General features: G+C 38.3%; 1 long non-coding RNA gene across 1 annotated transcript in view; it reads left to right on the top strand.

The window, feature by feature from the left end:
• The first annotated feature begins 1,833 nt into the window (after positions 1-1,833).
• Positions 1,834-14,605, top strand: part of LOC148127773 (uncharacterized) — a 107,007-nt gene continuing 94,235 nt past the window's right edge. Inside the window, exon 1 of the long non-coding RNA XR_015739827.1 lies at positions 1,834-1,960. This is a non-coding gene — a long non-coding RNA (uncharacterized LOC148127773). The remainder of the gene's footprint in view (positions 1,961-14,605) is intronic.

The following is a 14,605-nucleotide window of genomic DNA, read 5'->3' as shown; positions in this document are numbered from 1 at the left end:
TTAATTTGGGAAGAAGTGTACGTGAATAGATAAAGAAGGCAAGAACTGAACTCTGATGCAGCAACTGACATAGGGGACAATATATGTATTCTGTTTCAGATAGCAAAATTAATCATCTAGGCTCAGAAAAAAATAGGCAGTAATGATTTCAAGAAGTTCCATATAGAGTTACAGCCATCAAGCCATGAATAAACTGTTTGAACATGTTCTATTAAATCTAATTAAATTCATAGGGGGCATAAAAAATAAATTGGCAGCACATTTTAGAAACAGCTAGGACAAGACAGATGCCAGGGAAGCCAAAGAGAACTAACAAAAAACAAAACTAGCCACTGTAAATATATTTTTTCAGACAAAAAGTTCAGCAAAAATCTTTTTTTAAAAAAACTAAAGTCTTATTATTGCCTTATTATGCCTTATTATAATTTTGCATTTGTTTCATAGAAGAAAAGGTTATTTTCATCCAGGAAAAAAGAATTTCCAAGGGTGTATGCAGTGGTAGGTACACACGTATGCACAAACTTTGCACTTTGTTGTCTCAATTGTCCCTCACTGCAATTGAAAGAAGGCACGTGAGGAGATAAGTTAAACCACCATCCTAAAGTATAGGAGAAAAACATGGCATCTCTGTTATCAAGATTGCATTACCATCAGACCACCACCCTATTTGTCAGGCTGCTGAAAACACAATTCTTCCAAAAAGGCACAGGACAGGGAAATATGATCATTCTAGTTAATACTCTTCTATACTACAGTGGGGCTTCAACTGCAAACCTATGAATGTTAGACTGTAGGACATGTATCCATGTATCCATAGCTATGTTTATACTTATACCTATTATCTTGTAAGAAATTGACAAATAAAATAAAATATACAAATAAAAATAGAAAATTTGAGAAATTAAGGTGGTAGTAGCAAGATTGGATACCATTAGTGCAGTAGTGGGATTCAAAAAATTTTACTACCAGTTCTGTGGGCATGGCTTGGTGAATGTGGCATGGCTTGGTGGGCATGGCAGGGGAAGCAAAATCCCATTCCCTTCGCACCCCGCTATCCTGATTTCCAGTTATGTTCTCCTGTGCAGGGCAACAAAAGAAGACCCAGCCAATCAGCTGGGACCCGGGAGGCAGAGAACAGATGGGGGTGGAGCCAGTCAGAAGTGGCATTTGCTGGTTCTCCAAACTGCTCAAAATTTCCAATACCAGTTCTCCAGAATTGGTCAGAACCTGCTGGATACCACCTCTGCGGTAGTGATACCAAAAGTGGGTTTTCTAATGGCCACAGATTGCCCAATAAATAGTCCTAAACAAATATAGGCCAGGGATACAGCCTTTTATGGTCATTATGTTCCAGTCAATTCCACCATAGTTGCTAAAATTCATTTCTGAATAAACTTGTGGAATCAAGCCGTTAGTGACTCCCATGACGAAAATGGAGATGGACATGGCAACAAAGGGACAATGAGAAAGAGACAACAGGATGTAATTAAACCACAGTTCTTGCCATTGTGGACTCCTCTAGCCAGGAATGAAATGCAACATGAATTATGTTCTCCATGCTGAAAGCAAGGGGGCTCTGGGTCAGTATGATAGCCTGTAATGAAGCACTTTGCTGGCTTTTGCAAAGGCTTCTATCTTTTCCAGCAATAAACCCTAAATTAATAGTCTTGCTGCCATGAGGTAACATGGTTTCAAAGCAACTTTTTATGGTGTTGACCTCTAGTACAAGTTACTGGCCCCTGGGAATACTTTTGTAACTTGTGTACATAGATTCTGTGCTTCAGTGCTTTTAATCTACGTGCTTGTGCTGCTTTTCCCTGTTCGTTTGTTAGACTTTCGTCAGGTGGAATTATTTCAATCTGAGTTTTGTCCTTTTGTTACCACACATTTTCATTCCTATGGATTTCAACAACAAAAGAGACCACGTGCCATTATGTCCTTCGTAAATTTGGCATCTATTGTAAGTACGTGTCAATTGCCAAGGCCCCAAATTTTAGTCATGCCATGGGGTGGGTGGGGTGGGGGAAACGCTGTGATTGTCATAAGTGGGAGGTCCAGTTGTAAGGAACTTTTTTCAGTGTCTTCGTAACTTTGAACGGTCGCTAAACAAATAAGCAAGAGTACGAGCTGTGAGGCCTATTTGGCCAGTTCTAATATACATACACATTCCTACATTAAATTTCTAAATCAGTTTTAGATTATGGCAAGATATTTTTGAGTTGGAAAGATTCTGTTTGAAATCTCACAGTTAGTTGCCAAATATTATGAAGAGCACAGCTTAATGCTGACACTTTTGGGACAAAACTGGTTTTTCCAGAAGTGTTTAGGTTTCCATTTCAGATTACAGTATTTGCCTTGAATTGCCAATGTACTTAGGGGAAAAGTTTGTCTATGAGCATGAATTGCAGGGCAATTTTCCTACTTGCATATGAAGATTAAATAAGAAGAGGCTGTGAATTAACTCTGTAAACCCCATGTCAGGGTTCCAAGCAGTGATGAGATTCAAAATTTTCTACTACTGGTTCTGTGGGCATGGCTTGGTGTGGCTTCATAGGTGTGGCTTGGTGGGCGTGGCAGGGGAAGGATACTGCAAAATCCCAATCCCTCCCCACCTCACCAACCTGATTTCCAGCTCCCTTCTCCTGTGCAGGGCAACAAAAGAAGACCCAGCTGATCAGCTGGGACTCGGGAGGCAGAGAATAGATGGAGGCGGGGCCAGTCAAAGGTGGTATTTGCTGGTTCTCCGACCTATTCAAAATTTCCACTACTGGTTCTCCAGAACTGGTCAGAACCTGCTGAATACCACCTCTGGTTCCAAGTAATACATCCATAGCAAAACAGAACTCAGAGGCAGGCATATTCCTCAAAGAACAGTTTTATTGAATATATCGTATTGGCACAGACCATTGAAAACTGACTCTAAAGGTTCCCACAGTTTTCACCGAATTAAAACTAAAAGTTTCCCCCCTTTCCCCAAACAATCAGTCACATGGTCCAATCAAGGTGCTGCCCAGTTACTTGGTAACTTCACTCCTCCCCTGTTCAGCCACCTCTGGGAATGTCCTTGATTCCAAGGAGAAACTATTTTGTTTTGGCTACAAAACCCCAGCTTTTTCTATTACCCCGTCATCTCCATTGTAACAATGCTGAAGCCCCCAAGATGGCCTCAGTCAGGTCAGCTTCAGAGTTGACACCCCACTGATTTTATGCTCAAGAAAGTGAGGGGAAGGAGGGGAATACATCGACTTTGCTATATACCTGACATCAGAGTCACTATCCAGCTTCCTTGTATTCTGCCAATGTAAGTGTTTTTATAGAAATGTTTGGGGAGTTTGACTCTGATGGCAGGAACAATTCAATTTATTAAGAATGAGAAGAAGAGTGTTTGGGATATGGATATTGTTAAGGCTGTAAGGGTTTGTTTTGTTTAATACCATCTTATTTTGTAAAGCAACTCTTGGTGGTGGGGCAGCTTGGCATGTGGTACTTTTATGTTGGAAGGACCTCTTTTGTGAAATTACACACATCCCTTTTATTTTGTTTCAAGAGAGAAAAGAGTGGGCTGGCCTACAAGCTAATCTGAGCAGCACTGTGTTGTTGAAGGAAGCTAGGAAGGTAATTATTTAATAAATTAGTAGAATTCCTGCCTTTCTCTCCAAATGATACTCAAAGCCATTTTTTGATCTGACTTCTGCTGGTCTGGAATACCTCTGTCTATATTAGATTAAACATCCATTTCTGTCTCTTCTGCCCTATGAGTGAGATCAGCTACTGTTTTTAGGGCCTGAATCCTGACTTTCAGTCCTTGAAGCTTTTACTCACAAGGGAAACTATAGTAACTGGAAGGATGATGCCTACATATCTCAAGTTTTCGTGGGTACTTACATGTATGGCATTCGGCTTTGTTTGGGTATTTTCCCACGTCATTGTAGTTGTGCTTTTAAAGTTGTAGCAACGTTTCGGCAGAATCTCATCTGCCATCATCAGGCTTCTCTATAGTGTTCATCTGTATAGTGTTCATCATATATATATATATACACATATACATACATACATTTTACAGTGTATGTTGAGCAATGGTTAAGTTTTTTTTTCTTTATCTTTATTATTGACGTGATCTTGTTACAATAACTCCTTTGTTCTTTTAATGTTTTAATTTCTCTATATAGTTTATAATTAAATGCAAATCTTCTGTCATTTCCATAACTTATCCAAATATAAAATATTACCTTTTCTTTAACAAATCATACCAAATGTTCCATATTTCATAATAGTCACTATCTTGTTTATTTTTTCACAATTTGGTTAGGCTATCCATCTCAGCACATTCATGTATTTTTTTAATTACCATATCCTCTGAAGGAATGAAAGACAGTTTCCAGTTTTATGCATAGGTTATTCTGGCCACAGTTATGATGTGCAAAATTAAATATTGATATTTTTTCTCCATTTTTAAATCTTTCATACTTAGCAGAAAGGTTTCAGGTTCAAGTTTTAAATTTTGTTTTGTTATATTTAAAATCTAATTTTTAATATTTCTCCAAAACTTCTGAGCACATGGGGATGGCACCATTCTTGTCATCAAGGTAAAGAGGCCAGACATTCTCTTGACAGGTGCCTTGCAGTAGGAAAGTAATGTTATGTGACAATGACTGTGGAGGACAGGAGAAAGACCTACAGTCTGGTCTGATAAGACACAGCTAGGTCTGCAGGTGGTGGGCAAAGCAATAGAAAGCATTTCAGAAGAGACCTCCTGGTTTTCTGGAGGCTAAAAAGAGAAGAGCGGACAAAAACTTTCAGTCTTACAAAATTAATGTCAGCCTTGCAATGTAGTCCAGACAAGAAGCACACCCAGATGATCTAGTCCTTCTTTATTGGAAGGTTAAATTAAAGATATTCCTGAAAGTCTGAAATAATATATTCCATATTTTATTGCCAATATCGGACAGTGGGTATCTAGCAAGATTGCTCAAACATTGTTTCAAGGAAATCTGGCACCTTACTCACTCTGGAATAGCATCTTGATTTCCATTCCTTTCAATGTTAGCCATTCAAAAGCGGAGTTCTGTTCAATAGTACAGACTGCTAAGAATATACACAAAACAGAAATAACAGATTTTAACATAGAAAAAAAATCTCTAATCGTTTTCGACTCAGTCTTTTACACCAGCTGAGATAGTTTTTTCTACCAACTCTAAAAGTGTAGGATTTTTGTTCTGTTTTCCTTCCTAATATTTTATCCATTTGGGGGAGGGGGGAAAGAGAGAAGCAAGTTACTTTGAAAACTACGTAAAAGGGCCAGTGCACACTCATAAATTTAATTGTCAAAAAGTATTTTCTTCTGGGCTTCCGGTTGTACTTCCGTCGCATCGGAGAGGAATCCGCAATTATGTGCAGTTTCGTCTATGCTCGCTTGTTGTGGGGTCCTGATTGAGACCAGAACCACCCTGGAAGGTCAGTGAAGAAAAGGGGGACCACCTGGAGGGTCAAGGGGAGCCAGATCTCCCCTCCCTGACAAGGTAAAACCCCCTCTGAAGACAAATTGTAACGGTGGTCAAAAATAACTACTGTGAGGATGGGAGTCAATCTGGGAAACTAAGACTGTGCTGGAGCGGTGAAGCTGTGTGTGAACCAGGTGAAATACATAGAAATTAAGATACCCTGAAATTAAGAAACAAAGAATATTTTTATGAAAGATTGTAGAAGCGGCAACCAGAGAGAGATTGAAGAAAATTGAAAACTTGTGAAATTGGCTTTGGACTTTGAAAAGAATTAATTTGGAGGTGGATAATTTAGAGGAAAATATTAGACTATAAATAGCTTAGAAATTAAACTGGAAAATTATTTGGATTTTGGCACTAAATAGGCATAATTAAATGCTGGATTTGAATGTATTAAAAAGAAATAATAGCTAATAATTTGAATTAGTGAAATTAATAACAGCTTTAAAAAAGGAAAAAAGGAAAAGAAAGGGTGGAACATGGAAACAGAACTGAGATCGCCACCTAATGGTAAAGGAAAAATTTCAGTGACTCTTTGAAAAGTGCTTTATCTTTTTAAAAACTGGAATTTGAACGGAAATAAAAGGAATTCCATTACAATAAAATAAAAACCCTGAAAAGATAAATACTAGGATATTACAAGGAAAAAAAGATATGTAAAACAATTGCCCTGGGATTATTTGGTGACTTTGGGAAAAAGTTGAAAAAGAAATTAACAGAAGGAACTTGGAAACAAAGATTATGGACACTGACTGTGGAAATTAAATATAAAAGACTATGGAACAGCTTTCCTGCCCTACATAAGAGGTACTACAGACAAAATCAGTAAGATACTACACAGGTATCACATCAAGACTGCCTTCAAAACAGACAGAAAAATAGCAGCCATCCTAAGAAAACCCAAAGATAAAATTGACCTGGAAAACCAAGTCATATATGAAGTCTCCTGTGCATCATGCCCTGCCACATACATTGGACAGACCAATAGAAGAATAAGTACCCACCTGGATGAACACAAATACGTAGTAAAAAAGCTGGAACGCATTTCCTCACTAGTCCAGCATATGAAAGTCATAGCATCAACTTCAATGGCACCAAAACCCTAGCCACTATAGAAAACCCCAGCTACAGAATTATCAGAGAAGCCATAGAGATTGAAAAAAGACCTGAAAGCATGAATAGAAGAGATGACTCCACCAGACTGTCAATTATCTGGAAGCCTGCATTCACAAACAAAAAAATCGCCACACCACAAGCCAGGCAAACACCTGGGCACAAACAGACTCCCCCTCCCTATACCTCCAGTTCAAACACACGCCAGCCAGGCACCCAAATGAAACCTAGCTTCCTAATAAATGATAGCCATCCATTTACTCGGAGCCAAGCTGCACTAAAAGTCTCCAATACAGGAAACACAATGTTGCCAGCCAATCAAGACAAAAAAAGCCACAAAACAGAAAGAAGATATTAGAAAAACCAATCAAGCAGAACTCAGCAAACTCCAAGACCAATAAACAAAGACCAAGACTCCCAACTAATCAGGATGAAGAAAAAACATTCTGGCACAGCAGTAGGCTAGCGCCAAATTTAAAACAGAAACGGCTGTGAAAGTCTGACTCACAGACAAACACTATACAGAAGCCTGATGATGGCAGATGAGATTCTGCCGGAACATTGCTACAACTTTAAAAGCACAACTATAATGACGTGAGAAAATACCCGAACAAAGCTAAATACCATACATGTAAGTACCCGCGAAAACTTAAGAAAATATATGTATGTATGTATGTATGTATGTATGTATGTATGTATGTATGGTATTCAGCTTTGTTCGGGTATTTTCCCACATCATTATAGTTATGCAAATGTGATATCTAGCAGGAGATTATTGTTAATAATGTAGAATGTGATAATTAAAAATGACTATATTATGGTAAATCTTTATAAGGATCTAAAGAGTAAAAAATGGTGAAGAATAAGGCAAAGGGGTGGCAAACTCGAATTGACAATTAAAGAGGACAACTGTTGGATTATTTAGAATAATAGTATGTAATAAAAGTGCAAATGTGACAGCTAAAAGTAAATATGTGTAATGAATATGGGAATGAAATAAGAATCTTAGATTATAGTGTAAAACAAGATATGAGAATGTTTAAAGAAAAATGAAATAAGTTATGATATGAATTGGAATTGGATAAAATAAGTGTAATGAATATAAGAATATTTGAAAATATTGAAAGGAAAATGGAATAAGTAATGATACAATATGAAACTGAATACAAAAGATGAATATATAATTATGATCAAGTTTTTATTGAAATGTTTGTATTGAAATGTAAAAACCTAGAACCACATTGTTCAGCAAAAGAGATATTTTATATAAAAATAAAAAATAAAAATAAATATTGGAATTTTTTTTTTCTTCTGATGGAAAAGAACCCAATTCCCAGAAAATTATTTGTTTGGAAAACTGAAGGTTCAGTCTGGAGAGATTTCTTTAAGCCTTTTTTTATTGTTAAAAAAAAGAGGTGGAGATTTCATGAAACAATATTTTCATAGAGACATGCATAATGGGGCAGCTTATCTTAGTCAAATAACACTGTATTATTTATTCAATCAGAAGATGTTTAGAAATTATACATCCCCACCTTTTGAAAGCAAATTAATTATCCATAGCAAAAAAGAGGATTCTGCAATGACGCTAATGTAATAAATTTGTAGTCTGGAAATGTTTTACTAAGATATAAAGGGCATTCAAAATCAAACAATGTGAATTTGTAGTTTAGCAAGACTTTTGAAGGTCAGAAGTGCCTTGCTCCTGCTTTTCCACATCCTACATTGCATCCAATTGAAGTTGATCATGCAAAACTTTTTTCAGATTGTTCTCCACCCTGCAGCCCCCACCACATACAGAACAAGATACATTATGCAAACTGGTTTGTGCTAATAATATGAGTAGGAGAGTTTGGAGTGGATTTCTAAAAGACAAGGAAAAATAACCTGTGGGAGATAAAATCCTTAAGATTCCAAAATGATGGAAGAAATGTGCCCAAGGATTAAGGCCTTCAGGAGTATTGCCATGTTTCATGGCCACTGGCGCCGAGAATCAGAAATGCCACAATATTTAAGGAAATGCTAGCGTCTCAACTGCCGCTTTGGATTAAAGGTAGGGAGCAGCCAGGGGTGGGAGGAGTTTGGGAGCCCCCCCCCAGCTAAGTGTCTGTGCAGTTCAGAGAACCCCCAAATCCCACTCCTGGCTGGCCCCACTCACCCACTATGCCCCTTCCAGGAGTCCTCACGTGGCCCGTTTTGGATGCAGGCAAGTGCAGGGTTTTCTTGTAGGCTTGGGGAGGGCGAAAAATGGGCTCCCAAAAGTTCAGGAAGGCCGGAAATGGGCCCATTTCCAGCTTCCAGTGAGCCTCCGGAGCCCGGGGAGGTAAAAAATGCTCCCCCCACCCACCGCAGGAGGCCGAATAGGCCATGCCCACCCAGCAACTGGGCAGAGAACCCTTTGCTAAAACTTTTGAAGCCTGCCCTAGGAGCATCATGTTTCTTAAAAAGTCCCAATCATGGGCACCGTTGGGGGTGGGGGGAAGCAGTGGGACTTTTCACAACCAAGATACTGTGAACTCCATCATCCAGAGACTGCTATGCCCACACCCATGACATTCAGCAGAGCATTTAGCTGAGACAGGTGGGCAAACTGCATTTTTCCTAAGGGAAGAAATATTCCTTTGTTACAGAAGCACTTCCTCGTGTACATCCCCTGCAATGGATTCATTCTTTGTTCAGAAGAACTCTCGTGAAATTGCAGACAGAGATAAGACATCTACTATGAGAGACAGCTGGAGTTAACACTTTACTGTCTTGCACAGAGCACATGGGCTGGCTTCTCACTTTTCCCCAATTACAGGAGTGTTAGATAACCATGCCCTATTGTGGCTAATATGTACAGGGAGTCTTAGAAATTAAACACCACACCCAAAGAAGCCATATCTTCCATGTAAGAGTTGATTCTCATAGGATTCATAATGGCAGGGACTATAATTCTTGACCACTTCCATAGCCATTCATCTGTTCTCATGGGAACAAAGAAAACGTTACATTCATCCTGATTAGACGATAGTATTTTCACAAGCATAACATTTAAAGGAATTTCCTTCCTTCTTTATTTACTTGTATGTTTTAATGTATTTGGGATATTTAGTCTTAGCCCAGCATCCAGATAATAATAAATATTTTATTTTATTTCTATACTGACTGGCTCTTGACAACTCTGGACAATCATTGTGTGGTGAAATAACTCTGTAGTGTATACCAAGGCTGTCAAACTCCTGGCTCATGGGCCAGATGCATCATGCGCTGCCATGCCCATGCCTGGTTTAGTGAAAGGGGGGAAAATCCTGATATGTCCCATGACACCACCGTGATGACATGCGTTTGTCACCCCTGGCTTATACTGAAAGTTCAAAACTACAAATCTTAGGATGAGAAAAATTACGTGCTGATTTAAAATGTGACATACAACATGAAGCACCTTTTTACATTAAGAATGTAAATGACAACCACAAAAGCCTACGTGGGTATGTAACTGCTGGAGTCCATTGGCATCCAACTGAAAATATTCCCAACTCGAGAACACACATGGAAGGTGAGGGAAGTTGTTAAGAAAATGGCATGCAAAATATGTTTATTAGGCAATATACCACAAAAGGCCATTTTGTTACAAATGTCCATGACATTTGATGAAACAGCTCATGCTGGAATGCTTGTGAAATGATAGGAAATTGATTAATTCTTCACCTCTTGAGCTACATGTTAGATTTTGTGTGTGCAGGAGGGATTTAAATATTTCAGACATTGTTCTAAATCACAAATAAGTTTCCATGGACATGTATGAAGAACTGGTGCAAAGTTTATTTTAAGAAGTGTAACTCTTGATAGTATTCAAAACAAAACAAAGCCTTCTCCTGAACACACTTTTTGAAGGTATGTCACTTTCCTGCTATGGGCCATGCATCTTTGTCTCTCCTTTTAATTCAATAATCCTTATTTTTTATTTAATCCCCTCTTGTTAAAAAAAAAAAGTGAGTTGCAGGATCTTTGGTATTGCCTCCTCTCTTGCTAGGCTATCAAGGGAGGAGCAATGTGCCAAAATTTATCTAGATTTTTTCTAAAAAGTTTCCTGTCATCCCATCTTAGTACCTACAATTGAGAGGAGAGAAGAATTATTGCTTTTCATGAGAAGTAGTTGAATTCAGGGCAGGTTAGCCGTATAGTGTAACCCAAATGACAATGTTTCTCTTGAGTCTTATGGAAAGTGTTGGCAATGGATCTCATTCCTTTCCCCAGACGTCTGTAATTAGGGCCACAATAAACTCTTGGAGTACAGGGGATACTGCTTTTAAACAGACAGGACAGCCTTCTGATTATATGGAATTATTTATCTTTCATTAGCAGAAACATGCACATATACACATCCACACACACACACACACACACACACACACACACACACACACATATATATATACATATAAACACACACACACGCACACACATGTATATAATTTTCTCCAACAGGATAAGAAATGCAAATGTATGCCTCTCCCCCAGGATCTCGATAAACTTCTGGACAGCAAAACACACCCTTTTATCAAGTTTAAAAGTGACTCATTCTGTTGAAAATGTCATCAGACAAGTTTCTTTAGGACTTTGATTACCGTTCAAGTTTACTAAAGGGCATCTAAGCTGGACATAAACTATTGGACAGATCTTCTGATTTTAAAAAAAGAAAGAAAAAGAGAAGGAAGGAAAAATGAACATATAGTATTTCCAAGTTGCAAGATGCGGAAAGGTTAAATCTAATAATACAATCAATTGCATACTTTAAAAAAAAAATACCCTGAGGTCATTTGCTGCTTTTGCACAATGAAGCCTCTGTATACATGACTTCACATCAACACAGTTAAGGAAATTTATAAAGGGATTTGTTCTTATCTTTGTGTACACTCATGGGCCACTCTGTTGTTTTCACAATTCTAATAGATAGACAGAAGTTGGTAGACCTGAAATAAACTGAGGATAAGAAACTAGGTAAATGTTTAGCTGTAGGACTGAATGTTTCCCTAAGTGTAGAAAAGGAAAAGAAAGGCAATGCACCCACCAATCTAGTTTTGATGTTTCCACACACTAATTAGAATTCTCCCTTGAAAGGTATCTGAAAAAGTTATTTTTTTAAAAAGAGAAGGTTGAAAAAAAATGACACTGAAGAACAAGCTAGGAGAAAAGCAACCTGGAGAACAGAACAGAAAAAAGTTTAAAGGCGAAGTCATTTGATACATTTTTTATATCCCCACTTATTCAGGCTGCTGGGCGTTGAATGAAGAACTATTGAGATCAAAAAAGCTCCTGGCAGATGGCATTCGGGAAGAAGAAAAAACAATGTGCAGCCTAACTTTCAATCTCTTGACTGTGACAAATTCTGAATCTGCTGGGGCATATTGGCCAGTTGCTATGGCTCTGCTTACCTGGAATGCTTTTTTTTTTTTTTTCAACAGGCAGGGCCTCCCCCAAAACTCCCAGGTCACTTCGTTCATCATGGCACTGCTGGGGTAGAAGATTAATAATGGGAACAATCTTCTCAGCAGGAAGCCACTTCCTTGGAAAGGAGTCTAGGTGCCTATCTGCTTGCAAAAGAGCCTTGCATTGGCATAAGAGGAAGAATTGGGAAGTGATCGTTTATTTACTTTGCAAAACAAAATGCATTATTTTGGATTAACAGCTGTTCCTGGCTAACATGTCCCCACTTGCAAGGAGCAAAATGAGATGGGCTTGAAAGGGTGCCAAGAATCCATTTCTTTCTTCTTGCTTTATTTTTTTGTTTTTCTTAACATTTCCTCCATCTGAAACAGCGTAATGTTTCACGAAGCCAAGATAAGGAGCCAAAGACCAGCAGTCTGAATCTGTGAAAGATTAGCAATTTTACATTCTAATGATAAAATTGGACAGGCTGAATGATTTTCTTACCAAAATCAGACAAGTACTAAACATATCCCCTTGGGGCACTTCTTAAACTTTCCAAGGTGATGGCACTCTGAATAATGAGGAATATATACAACTGTTTCTCTAAATAAAATGGATATTGAACTAATAATATCAGGTCAATCTTAGTGTTCATTTCCCCCTTTTTTTTCTCAAAACTCTCTGACCTCTTGTATGATTAGGAATATCTGGCTTTGGCCTATAGGAATTTAGTGATGTTCCTTCATTATAAAGTTAAATGGTCCCTTGGAAGCAAAGCATTTATTTTAATGTAATTTACTGTGTTTATTTATTTACTTTATTAACAAATAACTAAAGGTGTTGAACATATCTTCTTCCTCCTATCTTCCTCACAACAACAACCCTGTGAGGTGAGTTGGGCTGAGACACAGTGCCTCGCCCCAGGTGACTTTCATGATTAAGCCAGGACTAGAACACACAGTCTCCTGGTTTCTAGCCTGGTGCCTTAACCACTGGACCAAACTGGCTCTCAAACTGGCTCTTTCCTATCTTTGGAATGTAGAATGCTGGTTTATATTGATTTGCTACACATATCATGGTTGGTTTGTTGGTTGGTTGGTTTGTTGGTTGAGTTTAGAAACCACAGTGGCTGGATTCACACAAAACACTAGACCAAAATGGAACAACCCTTTGTCAGGCCGGTTTACAAGGGACTGTGCATTATTTGATTCTCATAGAGAAAATTACTGGCCCAAAATCATCACCCATGAAAAAAATGAATTTTTGCCATTCTGGTTTTAAAGTTCAGGGGTTGTGAACTATGATCAGACAGGAACAAGAAGAAACCTGTTCTCAATTCTTGTTCTACAGGGTGTTTGTGAAATTTTGTTGGACCCACTGAAGTGGTATTACAATTTTATTGAACTGATTTTATTCCTAACACAAAACGGGGTGACTGAGGCTATCCTTCATGATCTTTAATAGGCAGACTGGGACAAGCTACATCTCAGGCAAATGCTAAATTTGATAAGTACTCCCTGCTTATAATTACAGGGATACTTACAAAATTATCATAGTTTCTGTAGAGAGAGAAAAAATGGGAGTGGGCTACCTGGTTATCTCAAGGTAAATGTCTTTTAATGTGATTTTGTTATTTATTTCACACTAGGAAAGCCATTTTTTTAACCTTACGGTTTCATGTGTAGGAAGATATCATGCTCCATTGGGCTTTGTTGTTATATTTTCCCAAACATTCTGAAACAATCGGTTGTTTGCTTTTCTCCATCCACATATGGTTTTCTTTCCATTACACAGCTGGTATTCTTTAATACTATTGGGTTTCCATGCAGACCATCTTGCTTTGGGTTGTTTCCCTTTTCTTGTCCATGAGCAAGTTTTGGTGTAGGATCTCTATGGAAATTCTAGAATTCAAATAGAATTCTAAAAAGAAAGATTCACAAATGTTGATTTAAACAAAGCTCTATGGAGATTTTCAGTCATCCAGGTCATGGTTGTCCCGAAGGTGCTTTTTCAAAAGGCAACTAGTCTTTAACAGATAACAGATAATCAGAGTTGGAAGGGACCTTGTAAGTCATCTAGTCCAACCCCCCGCCCAAGCAGGAGACCCTACCCCATTTCTGACAAATGGCAGTCCAATCTCTTCTTCTTTGTTTTTTCCTTGAAAACATTTTGCTTCTCATCCAAGAAGCTTCTTCAGTTCTGACTGAAGGGGTGGGGGGAATGGAAGGATTTATATTCCTATATTCTTTGCAGTCATCTGGTTGTTGGCACTCTCTCTGAGAGTCATTGAGGCTACTTGGGGGGTGGGGTTATCTGTGCTCTCAGGGTCACCTGAATCAGAGTGCAAAGTCCTTTTGGTATAGGACTTACCTTGCATTTTCTTGATATTTTGTACAGTTCTTGATTCTCTGCTCCTATCCATTTGCCTAGCTTTTGTTATTCATACTGCATGTTTGTAAAGTCAAAGTTTGATGTACAAGTTAAGGTACCAGGCTAGAAACTGTGAGATCAGAAGTTAGGGTACTGCTTGGGAACACAGATAGCTAGTGATCTTGGGCTGGTCATTCTCTCTCTGCTCT

Source organism: Pseudonaja textilis, chromosome 1 (genome assembly GCF_049901715.1).
Source record: "Pseudonaja textilis isolate UNSWEBS1 chromosome 1, rPseTex1.2, whole genome shotgun sequence".
Lineage (NCBI taxonomy): Eukaryota > Metazoa > Chordata > Lepidosauria > Squamata > Elapidae > Pseudonaja > Pseudonaja textilis.
Note: the sequence above shows the minus strand (reverse complement) of the source record. Positions and strands in the feature narration are given on the sequence as shown.